A 26,684-nucleotide genomic window follows, 5' to 3' on the forward strand; every position below is an offset into this window, starting at 1 on the left:
CTGAGGAAGTATCACCACAGGAAAGGCAAATTAGTGTCACACAGTGGAAAAAGAAGGCTGTCGCTTCCATAAAGAGGGTACTCACAAGCCTGCCTCCTTAAGCATCACAGATTTCCCAAAGCCTTGTGGACTAGAGAGGCCCCATTTGAAGACAAATGATACGATTTACTATGATGATCCGTGTACGAGAAGTCAGCAGAGAAAATAGTGATAAACTCTCAGAAAACAAAACACAAGCTCCTCGGTGGAGGAGGGGGCGAAGAAAAAAAATGTAGATGGAGGCCATATATAAATAACCTTATTGCCCATAGAAGATGGTAACTCTTTCTCTTTCTCTCCCCTTGTCTTCCTGCCTTTCTTGACTTTAGAGTCCTTTTTACAATGATTGTTCTGTAGAAGCCTATATAAACTAAGAGTGTGCCTGCCCGGGCCCAGTGACAGGGTGGTTCATGGGAGGAGCGATGTGATGCTGTTGGCCTGTGACCCTCCTCCCAGCCTTCCTTCCTGTACCTAGCCCACCTCAAGTTCTGCTGAGGCAGCTCTGGAGAAGTCTGGGCTCCAGAGAGTGTGATGTAAACATCGCTGATACTGGGTGAAACAGTCTAATATTAAATAACGCATTTTTAATTTTGTACTCAGATAAAAAGAAATCATGAATTTATATTTGCAATCTGGATTGCTTTCTGTGTTAAAGATTTTAACACTGTCTCTCGGGAATGAGGGTATCTATTCCATACCCCCTATGTCAGGACTCCTGATCTTACCTCTCCCCGCATTTCTAATGTTACCCACCTCCTTTCTTCCCCTTATCAGCCTGTGTGTCAGGCTGTCATCTGTTCTCCTTTCTGACTGCTGTCCTTCTTGGCACATGTATCTGGGTAACTCCTACTTGCTCTTTGGGTCTCAGCTCAGGTCATTTCCTTAGAGAACTTCACCAAACTGTGAAATACAGTGTAGGCCTTGTTTTACACTCTTAAAATGTACTCTTCTTTCTTAATACTTCATTCTGATTTCAATGATCTAATTATTAATGTGATTATCTGCTTAATATCCAGTCCCCCATTAGACTCCAAGCTTCATGCAGGAAAGTTTATACATGACTTACTCAGCATTTTGTAACTGGCAACTAACAAAATAATTGAGAAATGGTGAGCCTTTGGTAAAGGAATAGAGAAGGAATAAACATTATATCAAAAGAGGCTTCCCACTAACTTTTCTCTCTCTTTCTTTTTTTTTTAATTGAAGTATTGTTGATACACAATGGTGCATTAGTTTCAGGGATACAATGTAGTGATTTGACATGTTTATATGTTATGCTATGCTCACCAAAAGTGTAGCTGCCATCCGTCACCATACAGTGCCTGTTAGCTTCTGGTTAAGGTCAGAAAAAAAGGCTGCATTTCAAATATGCTAGTATATGTTTCCAGTTTAGATCTCATGAACCTTGAGATTTGGGTTGATGGTCAAACAACCAGATTTTTTTTTTTTGGTACATGTAACAGTCCTATAAATTTGGATGATGCTTTTATTAAAGTATCTTTCTTTGTATGGCAACATTTAATCTTTATACCAACCCTGTGAAGGATGTAAGCCAGTAATCATTATTATCTTGTGCATTAAGAAATGAATAAATCACCTGAGAAGCTGTCATCTTCTAAAGCTAACTAGTGACAGAATGAAAACAAGACCCACAATTGCTAGCCCGGTGGTAAGTTGTTTATTTATTTTTATTTTTTTTTTTTAATTACAAATATAGGAGTATCCCAACTGGGAGCCCATTCTGTAAACAGTTCAAGAAACCAAATACATAGAATATACTTAAAGTTTGTACCATTGGTTCATGGCTCTACTTTAGGTTCTGGCTTCTCTGAGTGAAAAAATAAATATCTCCTCTTCAAGAGGGTTTTTGGATATACAATGAAGTTGTCATTTTATATACATCTTTATGTATTACAGAAGTAGATTGTTCTCTCCACAAATTCTCCATGTGGCTATGCAAAATTGGCTCTTTTCTATAATACGCTACAGTAACATTTGGGACATTAAACAGCTGCATCCCAAACACTTGTAGAGAAATAAGATCGAGGCGCCTCCTATGCAGCTACTCTGTTAACATGGAATTTCAGTAACCAAAGGGTTAAGAAGTGAAAATTATCAGAGGAAGCCTTGTTAAAGGAATTAGTAATGGGATACGGGGAGCATGTTATCTTTAATTTGTGGGCATGAATCCAAACTCAGTTATTAGTAACCAAAAATCTATTGCATTTGGGAATTTTAGAAGCTCTGGTGGAGTAATTTAGGGGGGAATTTGTCTGTTTAATGGATCATCGTGCATTGAAATTTTTATTTTTAAGAACAATACTTCCATGTGCATGTGTTTTCTTTTCTGACTCCTTTTGGTTATTGCTGAACAGGTGCTTCTCATGACTTACTCTTCCGACATTGTTTCATGCTACAGATCATCTGTTCAGAATACATTGAAACTCCACTTTAAGACTATTTGCCTCTGAAAATACTTTCATAATTAAAGCAAATCCTTTTTGGATCCCACCCAAGAGAATTTAATTGCTAAAACAGCAATTACTTATTATTTCACACAGTCTTATTTCAAGAAGATTCCAAAGTCCTGGGACTCTGAGGGCAGCTTCATAAGAAAGTGCCATCAGATTCTCATAATGTTTTGGAAAGACTGTATCACATCAAGATAGAGATGATTTTGAGCGCTTTTGTATCGCTGGTCCATCCCCTAAAACATTTATTGTTAGGTGGGAAAAGGGTGCATTCTGCCAAAGGAAGGGTCAGAAAGAGAGCCCGGAGAAAAATAAGGCCAGGCCCAGATGAAAGCTATTGGCATTGACCTTGCCCTTGCCCTCCTCGATACATAATCTCTTTTAGTTGGAGGGCACTGAGGAATCCCCATACTGATGGCTCTGGGCCAAGTACAGAAGGAAATGAGTCAAAATTGTATGAGGTAATACATTACAGAAGTAGTATATTTATTTCCAGGCTTAGCTGATTCTGAAAAATTACAATTGCAATTGTAGTTTTACGAATCATGTCAAAGAATAGACCAGACTAAGGCCACGGAGCCTCAACTTTATTGATCCTTAAAAAATAGAACATCTAAATTAAGTGTAAGCCATACTTGTGGAGTTTGGGGAAATTTGTAATGCCTTAAGAGCCACTCCCTCCATTGCACCTGTTCACTGGTGAAAATAGAGGACTTCACTTAGGAAAACGAGCACCTTCCACAAGCACTCAGTTTTGTTTGAAAAAGTAATTGGAGGAAAACAAAGAGATTCTTGTTCGATCTGAAATCCAGAAGCTACTCTTGCCAGCTTTATGAATGATGGGAGTTCCACTTTCCATGTCGAAATGGTTGGCCCTTTTGCTGATATCCGTAAATTAAGCAGCTGGGTTGTTGTGAGTTTTTTTTTTTTTTTTCTTTTCTTTTTTCAATTAAGTGCAGAGTGCTCACAATGCACAATAGGTCCCTTAGAAGTGCATCTAATCTGTCTACTCCCATTAAAAAAAAAAAAAGAAAGAAAAGAAAAAAACTGGATACAGGATCATAAACAAAGAGTCAGTTACAGTACATCTGTACAGAGCTGGAGAGTTGAGTTCCAAGAGGATTTACATTGGGAAAATCCCCAAAGCAATAAAAAGAGACAAGCACAAACGTGTCCACACTCCAAATAGTGAGGCAAAGCCTGCTGCTCCCAAGCCAACATGCTGATTCAAAGGATTGGAAAGCTTGTGTTTAATAAAACATAATTCAAATAGCCGTGTTCGCGATATCAAGGGTTGCTTACAACGATTGCTCGAACAAGGAGGAAGGACTACGTAAAATTATTTTCTAATGCAACTTGCTAATTGAAAATGCCCGCATTCCTGCTATAATGGCATAAACGATTTGAAGGCCGTGTCAACCAGCAGAATGTTGACTCCTCCCCACTTCAGGAAAGTCTCTGAGAAGACCTTTAACCAAAGTCGTGAGACTCTATGTTGATAGGCCTTCATCACCATATTATTCCTTTAAATTTTAGAGTAAAGAGCTCCCATGAATATGCAGGTCTAACTACTTGGTTAGAAAAGAAGTTAGCAGCAGTGGAGTCCTCCGGGCTGGGGGTTATGGCACATGCTGCTTCACCTTCACCTCCAACTGAGGGAACAGGCAGCAACATGGAGCATTCGCTGGGGGATGAGGCTTGGCTGTGTTCATAAGTAACACCTGTGTTTATCTGTGCTTCGAGGTGCCAGATACCCCTTTGTCAAAAATAGCAAAGCTTCCACCAATACGCTAGTCCTTTCTGAGGAGGACTATCATTTTATTTTCCAAAGAACCTTCCTTTCTCCAGCTTTCTCCATTTAGTTAGATTTGAATAGAATTAGAAGTGTTCAGAAATCAGTCCTACCACGGCTGAGTTTCTAAACCTAAGTGATAGAAGTTAACAATTTAAAAATGATAATCCTCTTAATTTATTATGGAAAGAGATTCCTTTCTTCTTTATCCTCATTTTTGCTCTTTCTTTATTTTTCCCCAAGCAATCATGCACATGTTTTTGGAGGCATAACAGCTCCAACCCATCCAGAAGCAGACACATTGCAATGCTTCACTATTGCGATTGCAGTTCAGGGTTTACTTTGGACCTTGAGCTCATTAGGGAAATATTTGACATCTCAACTCCAATTATTTAGTAGTCACCAAACTGCAAAGGCCACACATAACTGCCTGCAACTGGTTATAATTGGGGAGGATCAGAAGAATGATAGCAGAGGACTGCATTTCTCTTAATCTCCAAAGACAACAATACCTCAGGTCATGGTTCCTTTCCAAAATATACTGAAAAGCTGGAAAACAATAGACGTCCTTTCAGATGAGAAGCAACCAAAGTATTCTCATATTAGAAATAGAGTCCTCTCAGAAACGTTTTATAGATCTTCATTTGTCTGTCTTCTTTCTTTTCTTTCTTTCTTTCACTTTGTGTAGGAAGCATCCTTTTTTTTTTTTTTTTTTTTTTTTTTTTTTCTGAAGGATTCAGTGATTGAATAGCTCTCTGGTTCTTCCTCTCCTTTGTTCTCCCCCTCTCTTCCTTGTCCACATTCCAGTCTTGATTCTGAGTCAGTCTGTCAAGGTGTTCCATTGCCAAAGGCAGATATTTGTTTCCCAAGGGTTTTGTTTGTGAAAAGAAACCATTTCTTCACTTGTAGTACTTCTCTAACAAATTATTCTTCTCGTGTTCTGAGTTGAACTATCATTATCAACATATCAGCCTTCTCCATCTTCCTGGAGGTTTTACTTTACCAATATCTGCTATACTTTCACGGAGGAATCCTCATGCTTTATAGAGGTCTTGTGCAAAGGGTAATGTTTTTGTACAGGGGATTGGTTTTTATTATCAATATAGATCCTAATTTCTTTTTTAAATTCTACATGATTTCAAGTATATGGTAGTTTGAAAAAGGCAAAATTATGGAGACAAGAAGATCATTGAGTCAGGGGGAGGAAAGATGAATGTATAGAGCATAGAGGATATTTAGGACAGTGAAAATATTCCACATGGTATTGAAGTGATGGATCTATGTCATTATACGTTTGTCTAAACCCCATTAACTATACAACACCAAGAGTGAACCCTTAGGTCAACTATGGGCTTTTGGTGGTTACGATGTGTCAATATAGGTTCATCTTTGGTAACAAATATGCAATTCCAGTGAGTGATGTTGATATTGGGGGAGGCCATACAAGTGTGGCCTCCTCCATACTTGTATGGCTGATAGTTGATGAGAAATCTCTGTACTTTTCTCTCAATTTTACTGTAAATCTAAAACTGCTCTAAAAAGTTAAGTCTTTCAGAAATTATTCATCATGCACATTTTGCTGTATTTCCATATATTTTTTCTCCCAACAAAAGCTATTTCCTTTCTTTTAAAACTGTAGGTTAAGAATGTCTCTCATTGTTTTTAAAGAGACTATCATGAACTCACAGACCTATCACTTCACTTCTTTCTACAGTTATCCCCATTCACCAATCTATTTTCATCTCATTTTTACCTAATAATACAATGTAGTAGCTACAACACCATTTACATATCTCTTCCTCTATCGTTAGATGTTAGATTATTTCTAGGTTTCAAATATTAGGACAAATGATAGACCAATTTTTATAAACATGCTTTTAGTCTCTCACGTTTAGGTTTATTTCTTTGAGTTCAAAGCCTACTTCCCATAGTCTTGACGCATATTATTAAATTATTTACCAAAATAGCCTTTGGAAATTTGTGCTCTCATCTATGTTTTATTTTGCGTAATTAAAAAGTTATTGACTAAATGGGACATCTGGGTGGCTCAGTTGGTTAAGCATCCGCCTTCACCTCAGGTCATGATCCCAGTGTCCTGGGTTCAAGCCCTGCATTGGGCTCCCTGCTCAGTGGGGAGTCCGCTTTCCCCTTTCCCTTTCCCTTTCACTCTGTGTGTGTTCTCTCTGTCTCATAAATAAAAAAAAAAATAGAGAAAGAAAGAAAGAAGAAAGAAAGAAAGAAAGAAAGAAAGAAAGAAATTTATCTTTTTAATAAGTTATTGATTAAAGATGATTTCTCTTTGATTTACTTGTTTTTTTTTAATTAATGGAAATCCTAAATAGTTTTGAACAGTTTTCCCATGTTTTCATTCTAGTTGTGCTTCCTCTTTTGTGAGCTGTCCTTGCTCTTTTCTCATCTATTCTTTGGGTTCTCAGTACTTCTCAGGTTTTTCATATGGGGTTTCTAGAAGATTGTAACTATTTGAGAGGAGGCTTTTTTTTTTTTAAAGGACAAAACTATACATTTTTTTAAGTGAAAATTTTTTAAGCCTGTAGAATCTTGACTTGTCATGGCTTGAGCAGATGTGGGTGAACATGGTGGATGGTTTCATGGCCTCAGCAGTGTTCTTAGGGAAAATATTTTTTAGGACTGTTGGTAAATCTTTTATTTCTTGACATTGGAATGCAGATAAATGAGAATATATGGACAAACTTAGAGAAAACCATATAAACATAACCCTTTCAATCTTGAAATTGTTATTAAAATGCATTTTAAAATAATGTGTGTCCCAAATCACTATCCTCTATTTTTTCCACACTCTCTTTAAATATAGAGTGGGTCAGGAGGAGTTTTCAGAGAAGAGTCTGTGATAGGGTGTTTGTGATTCCGGGAGCTGTTTTGGTATGTGCTATGCTATTACACCTGGCACCAGTCCTGGACCTGCCTTTGATATTTAGGTGATTGTTTACCCACAAATATGCAATTACTGTTTATAAAGGAAAAATGTACCTTTAGCTGCCACTTCTGCTTCATTTGCTCCCTGTTAGAAGAGCAATGGAAAATAGAACTTGAAAGAAGTAAAGGAGACAGAAAACGGGCTGTGTAAAATTGTGTATGGGGTGGCACCATAAGAAAGAACCCCATAGGAGTGAAAAGTCTAGTGTCATTGTGGGGAGGCAGGGCTCTGCTGAGGACAAGCCATTCCATACACTGCAGAATGTGAAAATAGCTGTTTGATTACAATGTTGTGCACATTAATGTGTTCACTGGCCATTTTCCTCATCTCTGAGGAGAACCCAGCAGGATAAATTCAAATGTGTGTTTTAGGAATGACAAGCCTATGAGAGTTCTTTACCTTTTTCCTCCTCCATCCTCTAGTATCAAACATACCTGTTCTTGTTCTGGGTAATCTAGTTCTTCAAGAACCTGGTAGATGATTATAGTTAATTAAACAGGATTGTAGAATGATATTAATGACTTATAATGACTAAATGTGATACACTCCCAGCCTCACATAGTAGTTTTAACAAGAGTCTTTGATGCCTCAACTCAAGAATATGACTCATGGTGGAAATTTAGGGAATGGTGAAGTGCTGGTGAGGAGTATGGTGATGGTGGCAGTGTGGTCAGAATTTTGACAGAGAATTTATTCCAGTCTTTAGGAGTTTCTACAAAGGAAGTCACCTGTTCATCTATTGAGCAATGACTTGCTTAATGTATACATATTTATATAGAGTTTCTCAGAATTCTTTCTCTCTTTCTCTGTATATGTTTATGTGTGTGTGTATGCAAAACGCCTGTGAGAAAACTTAGCTTTAACTCTTTTACTCTAGTACTTACAAGTCTTTAAAAGGTACTATTGTTAATTTGCATTAAAATAGAAAAATTCATTTATTCTCACTTCAATTCTAAGGCTAATTCTCTATCTCTATGGAAAAATAGGTCTTTACTTAAATGGAAAAGACTTGGTCATTCTGCCAATACCTAGCAGTATAATCTAGGCATGTTCTTTTATGTCTCAGAACCTCAGTTTACTCATCTGCAAAAAAAAAAAAAAGAAAAAGAAAAAGGATCAGTAGTACTATCATAGAAGATTGTTTTGACAATTGTCAACATGGTTAATGTTATTACACTATCTGCATTTTAAAAGGCTGCTGATGGCATAATTGATGATAGAACTGCCATGTGAGAATTGCAATTTGGAAAAGAAGAATTTGGAAATTTTGACACATTGAATTCTTTTTACTATTGGCTAGAAATAGTTATATTAAAGATGCTTAAAACCATAAGGCTAAGATTTGTTAAACACACTTGGTTGATGACCTCTTAAAGGCCTTTTTACTTAGTTCAAAGGATCGAAGGAGTAGTTATTTTTAGGGAATTTCATTTCTAGTATTGTGTTCATTGGGATATTACGAATTTTTTTTTCTAGTATCTCCCTGTCAAAAGAACTGACTTGTTAACGAATTTCAGGAGCAGCTGTGAAGACGAACGCTGTCAGTAACTTCCCATTAAGTTCCAAGCTTCAGTCTAGCATGGAGAATGTGCTAGTCCCTGTGATGGATGATCCTTCCCAAATGCTGCATTTGAAATGGCTTTCTATTGTGAATGGTTAATCTTATTGAGTTCAAATTGAGAGTTTCTCAGAATTCACATATCATTTCAGGTTTGAAAGCTTATCCAGCTATAGCTAGGATATTTAGGACTCGATTTTTAAAATCATACTTTTCATACTATTATGGAAAGAGGTGTTTGTATAAGACAGTATTTTCTCATTTTGCAGAAAATTAAATTATTAATGTGATTTTAGGTAAGGGCTCTCTACTAGATCAGTGGATCAATTTTGAGGACAGAATTATTTCATTGTAAACACTTGAAATAATGCCCCAATAAGTGGAAATTTAATGTTCTACTTTACTTGATTATTGTAGGTGCGGGCATCCTTAATTATTTTGATAACTGGCATTAAAACAATCTCTGCAAAGAGTTTGGCTTTTTAAGAAGGTGGTCCTCATTTGAAAATTGCATCAGTGGGATATTCCTCACATACGATTGTGGAGTTTTTCTGTCATTTCTACGGTTTAAAGAGTGAAACTTTTCATATACTGGATGGATTGCTGCGGTTTAGTTCTGTTCACTAGGCAGTCGAGTTACAATCTTTTTGTTTGAGTGAAATGAGGTTATCACTCAGGTCCTTTGTAACTTAATTGGTAGAAGAGCTGAGTGCAGCTTTGATAGTATGCCCTTCATAGGCAAATTCTTAATAACCACCTAGAGGTCAGCTGTGTCCCTATAGCATAGAGTGGAATTCAAGATTTTCTGGATAATATTTGCTGAGATGGGTAGATGAAATGATAGGACTTATTCGAGATGATCCCACAACTCTTAAGATTTAATAATGGGTAGAAATACACGTTGGTTAAAGACTGGGACTTTGAACTCAATAGGCTTTGGTGCAACCTGGCCTCCACCACTCAGTCACTGAGTGTCTTTGGGCAAATGGCTTACCACTCTCCACCATCCTTGTTTTCATGTCTACAAAATAGAAATAACAGTTCCCACCTCTGAATGTTTTTAGAATTTAATACATTCACATAAATTGCCTAGTAGACTCCTAAATGATATTGTCATGTGATAAACTGAAGTTTCTTTATGTACATATTTTCTTAGGTAAACTTTTTCCCTCATTTAATAATTCTCTTCCTTTTCCCCACTATTACGGACTGCCAGAAAGAATGCTATTTGGGGTATAATAGAAAATCTTTCTCAGATTTTCCTCCCACAGAGAACAAAGAATATAGCAAAAGGACCTCTATTCTTGGGCCATCATTATCCTCAGTGCCTGACTGACGTGGAGCAAATGCATGGCCATATTTGAATGCCCCGCTATTTCCTACAGCAGCAGTCAAGGTCAGAATGATACTATTGGCCATCAAAAAGTATAATCTGTTGGATCTTGAAAGGCTTTAGCTAGAAATTCTTCCCCTTCTCATATGCACCATCCTAAAGGCCAGTCTCAAAGCTTTTTAGTTTCTCTTTAGACTTTTATTTTTGGTCCTGCATGCTGTAAGTGTGCCTTGCCTTGAACTATTTGAGGTTCATTGTTTACTTTCTTCTTCTTTGGAGTGTATTTCAAGCATGTTATTCTTAGTGGTCTTTTGTTAAAGCTCTCAGAGGCCTTCACACTCTAAAACAACAATGAATTAAAAGTTAATGTGTTATTATTTTTTACTCACTATAATTCCATCTTAGTATTTGAAATGGCTTCACCCAGGAGTGCAGAGCTTTCAAATACCTGACGCTCAACCTGCCATAACACTTCAAATGTCTCTCAGAATTTACAAAGATCCCTAAATGAACCAGCAGAATGATTTCCCAATGTTAGAGTCTGAACCCTAAAGCTTTTAACCCCTGAAAAGTTGTACAGGAAGTCAAGGGAAAAATGGTAAATGTTGAACTTTCCTGGCACAATAATGTCATTTGACAATTGATAATTTCTCCTATATTACTTGCATACCTCCCACATTGTATTTTTGGTAAACTTTAACTTCCTTTATCTTTCTTTCTTAAGAAAAAAATAAATATTCCTTCTTTAAAATATATCTTCAGCAACATGTGATACCAAAGAATGACCAATTTTTAAAAATTTGTAAAAAACAATGATTTTTTCCTCTAGGTTATACATAATACATATACATATACTTATACATATACGTATATATAATTACATATACATATACATATATGTATTATGTATATGTAATATACATATATATGTATGTAATATGTAATATATATATGCCAAATAATTTGTGTTGAAGAGACATCTAAATTCAGTATGATATATGAGGTATAATCAGAGCAGAGAAAGTATAGCTCAATTCTAAATCTTTTATTTATATATATATATATTTTTAGAAGTTAAATTAATTCCTTAGTAATGCTACTTCTTGATTCATTTTTTTGGATGGTGGCTACTAATTACTGATCAGTTACGTTTCCTACTCAGTTTTTAAAACCTGGTCTCAAAATTCTGTTGATGGATTTATCCTGTGTTGTTACAGGTTGACAAAAGGGACAGGGAGACCCAAAAGTGTCCAGTTACCAAAGCGTTCCTGGCAAGGCAGGAACTGTGTACATGGGAATGCACAGAGAGCATGCCTTTTGCATATCAGTTGTAGTGATGGATATTTCAATTTCATTCTTAGGACTGTCAGATTGAAACTTAGATCTTGAGTACCAGAAGGAGTTTCAAAGATACATTTGTGAAATACTCAGAAATATTAGATGCAGGACATCTCTGAGGTCAGTGCAGTGCATTTTGCTAAAGAATCTACATCCACAACATTGACTACTTCATGACAAAAACAGTGTAGATTATGTATAAGTCAATTTCATCTCATAGCATTTTACATTATAGAAAATTATTGCAACATGGAATATTATAGCATGTTTACATTATGGGGCTTTCAATTCTGATGGAAGATGGTTCAGATATTATGGAGAAGTAATTTTATGTACTACAAAGGAGCTTAAGGTTTTTCTTAAAGAAACTCAGAAAAAGGTGGGAAGAGAATTTGTTGTGATTAAGAATTCGTTGTGATTGTGGCCCAGGTTGCGGAATTGGAATTAAATTGTAACTGATTATAATTGTAACTAATTGTAACTGATCTATTTGTGATGAGTGCAAGGCAACTGTGATTAATTGCTTACTCTCTTCCATAACTGACTGCCTTCCTCTTTCCTCTCCGCTTCATTTCCAGATCTAGACCAAAATGTTCTAATGAATCTTCTTCTTACATTATATAACCATTAGCATATAACCCATCTTGCAATGGAGTTTTATAAAGGTCTATAAATTGCAAATGTCGGTATTGGAATATTAACAATTTATTCACCTAAGTAGTTACCTTCAATGCATCCCCCTCCTAGTTTTCTTTATCTGTGTGTTCAGGTCTTTCTTGATGAGGAAATTTAAGAGGTGTTTTTGCTTAAATTTAAATGAACCAAATACTGTTGTAGGCAGAGTCAGACCAGAGACCAAGAATCTTAACAAAGAAATTTGCACATACTGTTTAGTTTTGTTTAGGTTGTTTTAGAGAGCAAAGAAAGGAAACAGCGATATTTGGAAACTGATCACTAAATAATAGTTTTATGCAATCTCATGAAGAAATGGAAAACAATTGTATACTCCAAATAATTGTTTAAATAAGATTGTTAGTAGACTTGTTATTTTTTTTTTCTTCAGTGGTTGTATATTGCACTCCACTTTACAAATGAAATAAAACACTGGAAGAAGACATACATAAGAGAAAAAGCATTGCTCTCAGCTTTTACGCTGCTTCCTACTTTATTTGGGACTCTGTCCTCTACCCAGACATCGGTCATTTGAGATCCGTGCCAGGTAAGTAAATTAATTGAGTATAAATGTGTAAAGCCTTTCTATCACCTCTTGAAAATAATGAAACTCTAGAAGACAATAGAACTTGCAGCAGTAACAGCGAAATGGCTTACTAAAGTGAATTAGAAGGTTGCACCAGATTTCATCTAGCTCTTTAACATATGTTTATCTATCCAGCTATCTATTTATCTATCTAATGTGTGTGTTTACACACAATGCATAAATGTTATGCAAAATGTATATAGAAGCAGATGCCTCACAAAGATTAAATGTTATTTTTTATATGTCTCTAAAGTCTGTGTCTCATATTAATACAATGGATTGTCAGATTTTTCCATTGTTCCACTTCAAAGCATGCAATTATATTGCCTTAATTGGAAGCACTGATGTGTTTTCACCAAGGATGTTTATTTGTATTCTGACTACTGAGATATAAATATGGGACCATTTGCTATTTTTAGTTTTCCACTAACATTTTTTTAACTTTTTATCTTTATGAACAGACACGTCGAGTTTATTGTCAGTTCAAAATTCTGAATTTGTAGTGGATTCACATAAAAATCTTACCAGTTGTCGTACTGAAATGAATCTTTTTTCAAGGGTCGTGATAATACATAGCAGAAAGCATAACAGACAAATCCAGGGACTTGCTGACTTATGTATTACCATAAATCCAACTGGCATGGATTTTATCCAGGAAGCTTTGGTGTCCATTTGACCAGAATATCTGTAAATATTTTGTTATCTCTGATCAGTTTGGTCAGCATGGATTTAAAACCCTTTTTGATAGGCACATGTTGGTGGTGAAAATACAGTTTCCCCCAAAACTTTTTGAGGATATAATCTCTGCAGGGATTTCAGTGGAACAAAATTTTCATCTTGTCAGGTAATAAAAGTATTAAATTATACTAATTATCACTAAATAGAAATTAGAGACTTTTCTTTAATCCTGTGTATGACAGCAGGGCCCTGTTGATCAGTGCAGCATAGATTCTGTGTTTCCCCACATCTGGCTTCAGTGAGATGAATTAACCAGTTAACTTGAAATTGTCTTTGCTATAGACTGAACCAGCAAATCTGGAAATGCCATTTTTAGAGCTGATTGTGTTCCAGGTACCATTTAAGGTACTTTGTATGTATAAACCTATTTAATCTTCAAAATGTGCACAATGCACATTTGTTTGCTTCCCTAATTTTATAGTTGAGGTAACCAAAACGAAAGGAGGTGAAGGTACCATGTCTCTTATAATATTGAGCCTCTTGTTCTCTGACTAATGAAAATATTACCACAGATAATTATTATATATTTATGACTTAGTAAGAGACCCTCACAATATTATTATTTCCTTTATTTTTTCACAATATCTTTCCTCGAAGCTAAGAAAAGAATCCATGCCTACCAGTACTTCATCTAAGTGGGAATGCAGCCAAAAGAGCTTCTTAAAAACAGAGGCAGTTGTCCCTGAAACTAATAATATGTTATACGTTACATAAATTGAATTAAAACAAAACAAAACAAGAGGCAGTTGTGAAATGACAATAATTTGTTCATTCATTCATTCAACAAATACCATATTTATTTTATATCTGCTATGCACCGGGTACTTTTCTGGATGTATACAAAGATCTTCAAGTAGACTATATTATTTTATACAATCAAATAAATAAAGTCATTACAATTGTGATGAGTTAGGAAAAAATAGAGTAGATGCTGGAATAAAAATAATACAAAGGACTTCCTTTAGGTAAGGATAGTCAGTAAAAGCTTCTCTGAAGGAATGATATTTCAAATGAGACCTGAAGACAAAGAGTAGTCACACTACAAGAGCTATAGACAAGGAATAGCCAAGAGAAAGGTCTCCACAAGAATCTGGAGAAAGTGAGAACTCAGAATGTTCCAACTTAAGGAAAGCCAGTGTGGTAGGAACACAGAAATGAGCAAAGGAGATACATCTGAGATGAGGCTCAGAGGGTGAAGTGGCCATATCTTGCCACAGAAGCAGAGGCAGCTTGAATCAGCACTCTGTCAATACCTGGTGGGTTCATCAGCACAACACAACCCCACTGGCATTGACTTTGTTCTAGGATCTTGGCAGTGGCAGGAAAATGATTTACCAGCTATGTCTTCTGTGGTAGTCCCAGTTCTGGATATATATATAAATATATATATATATATATATATATATATTTATATATATATATATCTCATTTGATACTTACAATCCTGTAAATAAAATGTACCTAAAAAATAAAATAAAAAATTTTTTTTAAAAAAGTACCTATATTTATCTAGGTAAACAAGCAGAGAAACAAAAAGCCTCCAGTGTAATAAAGTATCTTACTCAAGGTTACACGGCCATGAGAGAGTAATGGAGTCAATCCCAACTTTGAAGTCCTTCTAACTATGCCAGGCTTCTTCCCTGTGAGTCACAAGGCTGAATGGAGAGGATGAAATTGAATGATCCCCACAGAGGTGTCTGATAGAGAGGAGCCAGAAAGTCCCAAGAGGATGTGTTGGTTCCCTAGCAGAGATTTGTTGGACATGGGAGAAGGGAGTCCTGTCTTAGACATTTGTGGAAAAGAGATGCTGAGACTTAGAAAGCAGGACTCAGAACTTCTTTGGGCCAGAATGGAGGCTTGGAAAGGACAGTCACTTTGTTTATTTCTGTGGGGCATATGTCCCTGCATACTGTTAGCAAGAATGGGGAGGAGTGGCTGGTAAATATGGGGTATTATCAGTGCAACTTCAATCAAACTAGTCTAGGTCTCATCCTGAATTTCTTTTTTTTTTTTTAATTTTTATTTATTTATGATAGTCACAGAAAGAGAGAGAGGCAGAGACACAGGCGGAGGGAGAAGCAGGCTCCATGCACCGGGAGCCCGACGTGGGATTCGATCCCGGGTCTCCGGGATCGCGCCCTGGGCCAAATGCAGGCGCCAAACTGCTGCGCCACCCAGGGATCCCTCATCCTGAATTTCATCTGTACTTCTCACCACCCAAAGCTGTGACATACGTGAATATAGCACAGGCTCAGAGAATGTTGTAAAAATGTGACATTGGTCTATGTGTAATGACATTCCTAATAGACCTAAGGAAGTAAGTGGGGATTTCTTCTTGGTTTGGGACTAAAACGATGGAACCTTTGTAGTTCCCCCTTGGTATTAATGTAATCTCCCCTTTTGTATTCAAGTTACATATGCATTATTACTTTTTGAAAAGTGGGTCCACTGCTTTCTGTCTCCAGAAATCTGAGTACTGATATCATATTGTATTTAGTTGTTTCATGGGAAAAGATGGATTACAAGACTGAATTCAAATGGTGGCCAATTGCCATTTTTTAAATCACCAGGATCCCAAATATTAATTTCACATGTGCACATCTTAAACCATAATTAAGTTGAACAGCAATCTGGTGGGAGATTCCATCTTGCAGTCCACGGACCTCATTTTCCGACTTCTCAGGGACACTATATTTTTCTTTTCCTATTGAACATTCTTTATTTAATAGACTTTTTGAAGATTATATTTTTCTGGAAAGTTATTTTAATTCAGGTGTTTTTTTTTTTTTTTGGAAATAGATTACCCACTTTTTGGGCCTCTAATAGGATGAAAAAGCTGTGTAGGGAAGTGGAGTAAGAGGTACAGGGAGCCTTTTTAAAACAAAAATAAAAACAAGAGCAAAAAACAGCGAAGTTCCTGACTGGGGAAATACTGTGTGAATTTATTTTATTGATTCTTGTTAACTGATTGAGTCTAATAGAAGAAACGAGAGAACCAGAAAGAGAGAAAATTGTGCGTCATAGTGGAATACTTCCGTTGTTCTTTTTTTTTTAAGATTTTATTTTTATTTATTTATGAGACAGAGAGAGAGAGAGAGAGAGAGGCAGAGACACAGGCAGAGGGAAAAGCAGGCTTCCTGGAAGGAGCCCGATGTAGGACTCGATCCCAGATCCTAGGATCACGCCCTGAGCTGAAGGCAGATGCTCAACAGCTGAGCCAGGGACCCAGGCATCCCTCGTTGTTTCTTTTTCAAACAAGTTTTTGTGTAGCTGTGAATTGAAAAAGTTCTTCGGGCAACTACAGTTTCCTAGGACATTGGTAAAAGATGGCATCAGTCTTAGGGAGACCATCAGGTGAAGAGGGTTTAGGATTTGGGGAGAACATGTCATCAGAACCTTCCAGTAGCCCAGCACTGACATAAACTAGAGTAGTAATTCCCAAACAAGGACCACACCTAATGACATGGTAATCTGAGAGATTTCTAAATACAAAGTCCTAAAATCTGCGTGTGAAATTCAGATTCAATAGGAATGGGAGCTGGGGACATAGAAATCCCAAGCAATTTCTAAAGCTTCCCTGCAAGTTGTGAAGAAAGGTTTATGAATTACTGAGTAGAGGCCTAAACTGTCAACCTGTCATTAGAGAATCTTTTCTTTTTGTCACTCAGGTTTCTCCAATAGGAGAAGATAGGGGCCATGAGCCACCTTGTAGATGAGAGCTTGTCTAGGCACTAAAGAGGGCTAACAACTCCTTCTTCTACAATGTCTTTTTTGTGGGTTTCTCTTTCTCTTCTCCTCATTCATTTTCCTTCTTTTTGCTGTCCTGACTCCATCCTGGTTATTTTTATTATTTTTTTTTGTGTGTGTACATAGGGTGCTTTATTCTCCACAGAGTGATACGTGCTAAGATGGGTTGGGCTTGGGCTGATGTCCCCATATGTACAGAACTGAATAAAGTGGGTCTCTGAGAAGGTCTGATTTGCCTTGATGTGGAAAGGGAGAGGGGGAAGATGGAGATGGACATTACAACCAGGGATGTGTTCAGTCCTATGCTGGTTCTGGCCTGGATGCAGGGAGATAAGGCAGCTGTTAGGATAGTCACTTCCAGGCTGGGGCTCCCTGCCGAGCTTGGAGGGCCTTCTGTACCACATCTTCCGACTGGGCATCTGAGATCTCCCGACCCCAGGCAGGAACCTCTGGTGCAGGTAGGCTTACTCCAGCCTTCTCTTTGGAGAAGGTAAAAGGGATTTTGTTCTATGGGAGATTATAGAAATACTGTGAAATTTGGGTAGAAAATGTACTGTGTTGATCAATATGAGACTTACTTTAAAAAAATCAAAATGTATTCTTGTGAGACGATTCACTTACTCTCTTATTGAATTTATCCCACAGAAGCCTAGTTTGCTCATAGCCGTTTTCTTGAGCCCGGATGGATAGGATGAACCTGTCCCTTGTGTCCAGTTGACAGATAGTATACCACTAGCCAACTCCTGTCACTCTGCTTCTCTTTACTTGAAACCCAACATTAATGGACCTTCCAATCCTAAATGCTAATATCTACTCTTTTCATGGAGTCACTGGCACTGAGACCGATCGTTTTAGTACCAGTCTAATACCTTTACTCTCCATACCATCTCCTGCTGTGGATCTCAGCATTTCTGCCATTGCCAATCCACTTGACAATACGCTCATGATTAAATTCCTTCTGAGACTCTACTCTTTTCTGTTTAGTCCCATGGTTATGGCCACATTCTGGACTTTATTACCTCACTGATCTGGACCTTTTGCCATCTCTGGATATAGCCTATTCACAGAGTGTTTCCTTTTATTTTGGAAAAACTACTGATATCTCTTTTTATTAGAGCCCCTGGGCATTATAGATCTTTCAATAACCTCAGTTTAGAATTCTGCATCTGGGATCCCTGGGTGGCGCAGCGCTTTAGCGCCTGCCTTTGGCCCAGGGCGCGATCCTGGAGACCCAGGATCGAATCCCACATCGGGCTCCCGGTGCATGGAGCCTGCTTCTCCCTCTGCCTGTGTCTCTGCCTCTCTCTCTCTCTCTGTGACTATCATAAATAAAAAAAAAAAAAATTAAAAAAAAAAAGAATTCTGCATCTGATATACTTGAGTATCTGTTTAATTTGAATGACCTAGTTGAATTTATCTAGTTTAACAAACACCGGTGGAAGACTGTGCAATGCATTATGGTGGGTGCCATGAATCAAAGATAAATGCCACACTGTCCTTTTATTTGAGTATTTAAATTCTGGTTGAAGAAACATATAAGTGGCTTTAATACAATACAAATTATACTGTGACATAATTAAGCACAGACAGCTATGGAAACACACACACACACACACACACGTCCAGCCTAAGCATGTAAGGGAAGGATTCCTGGAGAAGAATGATACTTAAAATGAGTCCTTAAGGATATAAAAAAATTAGATGGAAAAAAAAAAAAAAGGTTAGAAAGTACAATGGGGAGAATTAAGTGCATTGATGGCATGGAGGTGTGAGGAGAGGTAGGTTATGGAAGAACCTATTGGAGGGCTGTGGCGGATAAGATAGAGAGAGAGGTGGGAATAGCATGAAGAAGACCATCGGCACCATGCTAAAGTGCATGGATTTTTTTTCTCTAGTTGATAGGACTCTGTTGAACAGTCTATGCATGGGAGTTGTTTAGTTAGATTTGTGTTTTAGAACAATCAATATGTCTCTCTACAGAGAATGGGCCTCAGAACAGCAGGGCTGAAAGCAGGGAGACTGATGATGGTCCAGGACCTTGATTAGAGCAGGAGTTATTAGGATACAAATGTTTAGGAGGTAAATTTGTAAGATTTAGGTTGCTTATTCACTGATTTCTAAAATTAGCATTAGTTGCATGCCTGCTACGTGCCAGACACAGGAGGAAGCCGCCCAAACATCCCTGCCAACATGGAGCTTACATCTGGTGGGAAAGATGGACAATAATAAAAAGGCAAACATGTAATATATTACATGATGCTAAGTGCCATAAAGTGGGATAAGGAGATTGAGGTATGGGGTAGAGTTACCAGACTTAGCCAAAAACTATAGGACACCTGGTTGAATTTGGATCTCAGATAGACAATGTATAATTTTTACTATAGATATATTCCATGAATTTTGGGGAGACATATTTATGCTAAAAAATTAGTTATGGTTTATCTGAAATCTTAAGTGTAACCAGGCATCCTCTATCTTATCTGCGGGTATATGGAGGTACTATTTACAGAGGATGGTGAGTGAAGTCTTTCTAATATGTAATCTTTGAGTATTGCCCAGAAAGAAGTGCAGGGCAAGTCATGTTGCTGTGTCTGGGAGGAACATGCTGACACAGGAATGGCAAGGGCAGAGGCCTGAACCAGGAGCATGATGTCCTGCAAAGACTGAAAGGAGGCCAGTTCGTGGGAAAGGAGAAGTAATCATGGCTGGGGAAACTTCCTTTACATTTCTCAGATTTTAAAATTTATTTTCACCTCATTTGTTAAAAACCTCAGAATTAGAGTAAATTACAATTTATAAATACTTCTGTGGTCTAATTACGGGAACATGCTAAGATATCTAACAGAATCATATAGTTTAATTGTGTATCACATACTTAATAAAACTAAAAACTTGAAATGTTTTATAGTTAAATAATCCTAAAAACATTTACAGAAATCAATAGTGTCGAGATAATGTTTAGAGAATATATTAAAGCATTCGGTCATATGCCCAATAGGAGAGAAAAAAATGCTTTGAAGGGAACTATGTTAATACATTTTTAATAGTATTCTACATCATAATATGTAGTACTATGAAATTGATCAGATTGACTTCATATGGTAATGCGTTTTGCATACTTTTATTAAATTATATTCAGATTCAACGCCTTGTAATCATTTAAAACAGAAATGTCATTTTAAATTTTATAATGTGCTAAATAGTTAAATAATTTAATATAAAAAATTTAATGTACCATTTTGATAATGCATCAGGATTTACAGAAAATTAGTTTCTTTTATCTTTTATTCTTGAATCCCTAAAATAAAGAGTGTCAGCATATGAAATTCAATTTGTATTTTCTTTTATAAAGATTTATCTTCAGTAGATTTAGAATACAATACTTTTGGGGATTAAATAAATTTTTCAACTATGAAAATTAAAATTTGTGCATTTAATTATGGTTTTCTGATTGATATATGTATTTATTCTTTCATGCCATATTGAGAGAGGATCTATTCAACCTCAAGGGCAGGCCATGCACAACAAGCACTGTGTTGGAACAGCCTAAAATTCTTTGTTTACTTTTTATGTGTTTGCTTGTGTATGTTTTGGTGGTTTTTTTTTTTTTTTTAAGATTTTATTTTTAAGTAATCTCCGCACCCAACATGGGACTTGAACTTAGAACCATGAGATCAAAAGTTGCATGCTCCATCACCTGAGCCACCCAGGCGCCCCTGCTTGTGTATGATTGTGTGTGCATAGCTATGGTTAATACAAGTTCTCATAATCTTATTTGTTTGTATGTACTCCCTCACTATTATTAGACAGGGATAACCCCTGCTATATTTTGTATACATTTTTTTTGTACTACAGACTAGGTATATAATTACTGGGTAGATCCTTTCCTAATCATCTAGTAAATTTTGGCTCACTGTATATACTCAAATAGCTTTGCTATTAGCAAGGCCGGATTTTCAGCAGGTCAGAACACAAAACAAACTTTAGATTTAGATAATTTTGAGTTCACTCTGCCATTTTTAGCTATGTGATTCTGAGTAAATGAGTTAAGCTCCCTAAATGTCAATTTCTCATTTGTGAAGGATAATAATACATATAAGGATCCCCCCCTCACAGGATTATCATCAATATGAGGTATATAACATTGGTAAAACATCTAGCAGCATGCTTTGCTTATAGTAATTGGTTATTATATTGCCGCTGTTTTAATTAAGTTCAGTTGGACTAGTTTCTGAGACCTAGTCGTATATATGTAGATGTTGTGGACATGATTTGGGAGTGTCTTCTTAGAAGAGTGTAATATCCCCCTTTCTCAGAATGGTCCAGTTAGTCAGAAGTGCATTGTGATACATCTTCTTTGATCCGAGTCAATCAGACTAGAGATAGGACCTGATTCAAGTCATGCCAGACTAGGTCCCAACGTAGACATTTTCAAACTAAAGCAGGAGAAAGACCTTTATTGAATCTGTCTCTGAGGGCAAAGCTAAAAGATGTGATGCTCAAAAAGTCCTGGCAGTTTGTACCATACCACGTGGTGAGATCAGGTTGTTAATTAGAGAGAATATGGTTGAAAGTGGGAAGGAGCGTTGCTTCAGTCTTTTACTCCATGTTTGTTGAGTGGCTGCTTGCTGGATCGTGATAAGCACTAAGGGCATAATGGTGAGAACCAGTCAAGTCTCCCGTATCTTGAAGGGCATCAGCTGATAAAATGTGGAGTGCTGGAGATAGACACTGAAGGAATAAATACAACCGTGAGTGACTGATAATACACTAAGTACAAGGAAGGAAGGAATATGGTCCAATGACAGGATGGACTGGGGAGTTAGGGAAATCTGCTGTGAGTCAGTAATGCCTAAGCTGATCCAATGAATCAGAAGTGGCCATCCAGGCAAAGAAGGAGAGGAGGGTGGCTTGGGGCGGGCTGGGGGGTGGGGGTGGATGAAGATGCACAAAGAAAGTGAAGAGGAACAGGAAGTATTTTTTAAACTAAATGGAAGCTAAATTATGGACCCAAACTACTTGGTTTTGCACAAAGAGCTACCAGTAATAGCTGTGGCTCTTTGAGCAAATTATTTAACCATGTTCTGCATCAACTTTATGAAATGTTTAAGAGGATCGCGTAAGTTACATAGCAACCTCAGAGTGGTCTGTGAGGACTAAGTGAAATGATACATGTAAAGCATTTGGCATGATGTGTTCAGCATACACTAAGGTTCAGTGTATATTTACAGGGTATATCATAGAGGGTGAAAGTAACTCAAGTAGAGGCTGAGAGGTAGCCAAGAGCATGAGAGATTATCTGATTTCCATTCTGGAAGGATCTCCAAGTCTGTAGAAAAGAGAAGTTACTTGACAGAGACATGATTAGGTAATAGGAAGCAATTACTATGCCACACAGCTAGGTGATAGGAGCTTTGATGCAGGTGGTGACAGTTGTGGGGACATGTTTTAGAGTGAAAAGTGGAATCGATAGGACTTGGACATAAACTGGAAATGAATGTAAAGGAGAAAAAGGTATCAGGATTAGCCAGGAAGGTCTGAGATGAGTTAGAAGGACAGGAAATGCACATACGAACAAAAAATATAAGATAAAAAATCTTACTGCTAAGATAGGAACAAATTGTTAAGTGAGAGCAGAGGAAGGAATATATTGGACCCTTTGCTTTCATCAAGCAGAGAAAAATCTCTCTTCTGTGGGGGAAGTATGCTGATGGATAGAGGGAAAATGATGTTCACTCCATGCTCTTTGTTTTCTTCAGGGAGAGAAGAATATCCTTTTGGTCTGTGGAAGCTTGAAGAATAGAGTGGAGCTTGCTGTGGGGGCGCAGCAGAATAATGTAGCAAGTTGAAATTAAATAATTGAAGTTTCTGGAACTTGAACTTCTGGACGTGTGGATGCCATATTTTATTTTGAATAAAACAACAAAGATATTTGGTATAAGAACACTTTCTACTTTAAGAGTTAGAGTATGTCAGGGCGCCTGGGTGGCTCAGTCAATTAAGTGTCTGCCTTCCACTCAGGTCATGATCCCAGGGTCCTGGGATCAAGGCCCACATTGGGCTCCTTGCTCAGTGGGAGTCTGTTGCCCCTCTCCCCCTGCTGCTCTCCTTGCTAGTTGTCTCTCTTTCTCATCAATAAATTAAAATCTTAAAAAAGAATTAGAGTATACCAACAAAAATCAATAATCAATGCAAATTTCTAAAATAAAAAAAATTTTTTGCTAATAACTTAGCTTTCACTAAGGCTAAAAAAAAGCAGATAGAAGCAAAGGTGAAGATCAAAGCAGAACAAATTTATAGCAAGTGTGTTAGAAAGAGAGAATATTTTAGTTTTATCATCCTAACAGAAATTATCAGATGGATAAAAGCCATGCTATTTAACTATCATGGCTGTAATGGCATTAGCTATATATATATAGCTATAAATATATATTTATATATTTATAGCTATATATTTATATATATTATATATATATATTATATATATATATATAGTTTCTGAGAATTACCTACTAGGTGCTGGGCTAATGCTTATAGAATACAATAGGACAAGAAGTTCTTTCCATGTTATAAGAAAAAGGACATGCCAAGAAAGATTTTAATACTAATACCAATAGGAACTGGCTGTTTGACCTTGAGCAAGTTAATACATGCCTCTGAACCTCTGTCCCCAACTGTAAAATGGGGTATTAATACCTAACTGTAGAGTATTAAAAGTTACTGGATAACATATATTAGATACTACTGCTTTTACATTTTTTGTTTTTATTTTATTTTGTTTTTAGATACTATGTTTTTAATAATTAGTGGTTATTACAATTATTTGGTCTTCACATTTTATTTTCTATAAGGTTGCATTACAGTCATAGCAGCCAAGTCACATCTTTGGTTCAGAGTGAGCCTACAGTTAATTAAAACTAGAGCTTTTTCGCATGAACTGATACAAATTATTTCTTAAAATTTCTTAGAATTTACTCAAAAATACTTATCATTGATGAATAAAGATGAGCTATAATAATAAACTATAGTTTTATTAAAATGATAAAGTTCTTTGGAGGAAACAAAAGAGAGGAGAGCAAGATCACACAATATTGAGGATAATGAAAAAAATCATACTGTGAGCTCCCTTGTTATAGTTGAATATGCAGACATCTGTTTTCATTTTTTTTTAAAGCTGCGGATTTTTAAAATTGCTTATCTATTTGTTTTATTTCATGAGTTCAGATGTCAATTCTTAAAGAATTTATCCTCTAGAATTTTAGAATTTCAAAATTCTAGTTCATATTGATACCATGAAGATCTATACTGTGAAAGTGAATATTGATCATTTTTAACATTCACTGACTAATAAGTATTTATATTGTAGTATATAAATGCAGTATGTAGTAGTTTCTTACTGATGCCTTAACAAATTATCACACTGACTGACCTAAAACAACACACATTTCCTATCTCACAGTTTTATAGGTTAGAAGGCCAACATGGTGTCAGTGGGGTAAAACTATGGTGACAGTAGGGTTGCCTTCTATGCAGGCTGCTCTGGGGGAGAATCTGCTGTTTCCAGGCTCATCTGGGTTCTTAGAATTCAGTTCCAAGCAGTCACCATTTCATTGCCGGCATTTGTCTAAGAGCCCTCTGCAGTTTCTGGAGGCTGCTCAGATGACCTTCAGCTTCAAAACCAGCACAGGTGGGTAGGTGGGGCCCTTTGTGCTTCCCATTGACTTCCTGTGTGGCTTCATCCCTTCTGTTTATTCTTCTACATTTCTTTGACTTCATCTGGATGAAGTTTTCTGTTTTTGAAGGCTCATGATTGGGTACACCTGGATAATCCTGGATTCTGATAATCTCCCTATGTTAATTTTAAGGTCTGTAACCTTAATTATACCTATAAAGTCCCTTCTGCTATGTAACAGTATTACATGTTCACAGGTTCCGGGGATTAAGGGGTACACATTTTGGGTGGAGACATTATTCTGCCTACCACAAATGTGTATTCTCAGATAGTTGTTGGTGTGAATTTTTGGTGTGCCCAAAGAGCCTTAAATTTTTGTCTAGTAAACAATTAAGAAAAATATATAACATACGTACTGCATTTTCATAAGGAAATTTGTAAATCATACTTATATTAGCTAACATTGTTTTATTTCTTCAATTACCATCAAATTACACATGTTTGGTAACTCCCTTTGAAGTAAATGAGCAACATTTATTCTCAATAAAGCTTCCATTTTAACTAGGCACATTAAATATCATTAGCACAAATTCATTATAAATTACATTCCAGATTTCATACAGGGTTTATTTACCCAGCACTTGTTATATAGGAAAAGTTAACTAAGATAATATTAATATTAGTTTTAGCAAATGCCCTGCAGTTAACTAGATTCTATTTAATATGAGAAGAAATTCTTGCTTTCTTTTGTAATGTTCACAATGGACAAAAATTGAATCAACGTTTAGTTTATACTTACCGATCTAACCATTCTACACTCATTTCCCTTCTGATGATACATACAAATTCAGAAGCAAATTTAAAATAGATGGACTTCAGATTTCAAATTTCAGTGTTTTATGTCATTGATTATGTTAAAAGATACATAAATTCTCTGTAATTACCCAGCTTATCACTACTTTAATGTTACATCTTTTAAAAAGGTAATTTGGGTGTTTGGCATTAGTCTGTGATTCGTATTTTGTCCGAGCACCACAGTCTTGGATATCCCCTGTAGTGATGGATACATTCCTAACAAGGGTCTTTTTATTTTTTATTTTTTTGGAACTTGGTCATGATTATAATACAGATGACAATCCCTGTCACTCTTTAGGCTGTAGCTTTTCAAGGCAGAGTGGTGCTCCCTGAGCCTTCTTAAGCCCCTGTTTAAATGTAAATTAGAAGAGACCAGTTTACATTACTTATTCCAGGCATCCATATGCAACACCAGATTGAAAAAAAATATTTGTAAGAAGCTATCCCTATATTTATCTTATGACACTCATCACTATGACACGTTAGTGCTTAAGCCGCCAAACTAGAAGCATTTCAATTATCTACCTAAGGGGGAAAAACATCCAGAACAGACACAGCTTTGTCTGTTTCAGAGCTACATTGAGCAAGTAGAGAGCAAGTGACTTTTTAGTGCTCTTGGTCTAATTAGATAGCAGTTTGGTCAAAAGGGTTATTTGCATCTTCTCCTGAATAAGAGAAATTAAATGCCCTTAACCGGATTTTGAAAGGCAGATGGGACCTTACATGGCCTAATATCACCTTTTCTACTGGAGATTTTAATTTTAAAAAAGTTCCATCCTTAGGTAAATGAGAGGACAGTATTACGGGCAGAAGGTAATTATTAGCAGCATTCAAGGGCAAAGAAGAAAGAAAAGTAGCAAGAACCTCCCCTTAGCCTTTTAATGGAAGGTAAAAGAAAGTGGAAGACAAAACAAAACAAAACAAAAT

General features: G+C 36.6%; 1 long non-coding RNA gene across 16 annotated transcripts in view; it reads left to right on the forward strand.

Moving 5' to 3' along the window:
• The window catches only part of LOC140637834 (uncharacterized), a 325,342-nt gene that overhangs the window by 206,470 nt on the left and 92,188 nt on the right, over positions 1-26,684 (forward strand). For 13 of the 16 annotated variants that reach the window (XR_012034901.1, XR_012034903.1, XR_012034902.1 and 10 more), the window contains 3 exons: positions 12,551-12,706; positions 22,990-23,165; positions 24,764-24,917. This is a non-coding gene — a long non-coding RNA (uncharacterized lncRNA). The remainder of the gene's footprint in view (positions 1-12,550; positions 12,707-22,989; positions 23,166-24,763; positions 24,918-26,684) is intronic. The other 3 variants (XR_012034894.1, XR_012034892.1, XR_012034891.1) reach the window with 1 other exon arrangement.

The sequence above is a fragment of the Canis lupus genome, chromosome 8, assembly GCF_048164855.1.
Source record: "Canis lupus baileyi chromosome 8, mCanLup2.hap1, whole genome shotgun sequence".
Classification (NCBI taxonomy): Eukaryota; Metazoa; Chordata; class Mammalia; order Carnivora; family Canidae; genus Canis; species Canis lupus.